At 48.0% G+C, this 392-nt stretch overlaps 1 non-coding gene across 1 annotated transcript; it reads left to right on the top strand.

Moving 5' to 3' along the window:
* On the top strand, nucleotides 1-73 carry TRNAA-AGC. The gene has a single exon. It is a non-coding gene; the product is annotated as a tRNA-Ala (tRNA).
* Nucleotides 74-392: the final 319 nt, after the last annotated feature.

Below are 392 nucleotides of genomic sequence, written 5' to 3'. Positions count from 1 at the left end.
GGGGAATTAGCTCAAGTGGTAGAGCGCTCGCTTAGCATGTGAGAGGTAGTGGGATCGATGCCCACATTCTCCAGTTTTGGCTCCTTCAACTAAGGAGCTCCAGCTGACAACCACAAATCTTGCAACATATACAAATAAATGAGAAAAGTAGACACACTTTTCACTCTCCTTGGGCAAGGATAAGACTGGTTCTACTGTCCTTTTGGTATGTGTATCTACTCAGTGCAGTCAGCCAGTTGTGTCCAACTCTTTGTGACCCCATAGAATGCAGCACGCCAGGCTTCCCCGTCCATCACCAACTCCTGGAGCTTGCTCAAACTCATGTCCATCGAGTCAGTGATGCCATCCAACCATCTAAGCCTCTGTTATCCCCTTCTCCCACCTTTGATCTT

The sequence above is a fragment of the Bison bison genome, unplaced genomic scaffold (genome assembly GCF_000754665.1).
Source record: "Bison bison bison isolate TAMUID 2011002044 unplaced genomic scaffold, Bison_UMD1.0 scf7180017860731, whole genome shotgun sequence".
NCBI classification, from domain to species: domain Eukaryota; kingdom Metazoa; phylum Chordata; class Mammalia; order Artiodactyla; family Bovidae; genus Bison; species Bison bison.
The sequence above is the reverse complement of the archived record's forward strand: the minus strand, read 5'-3'. Positions and strand labels throughout refer to the sequence as shown.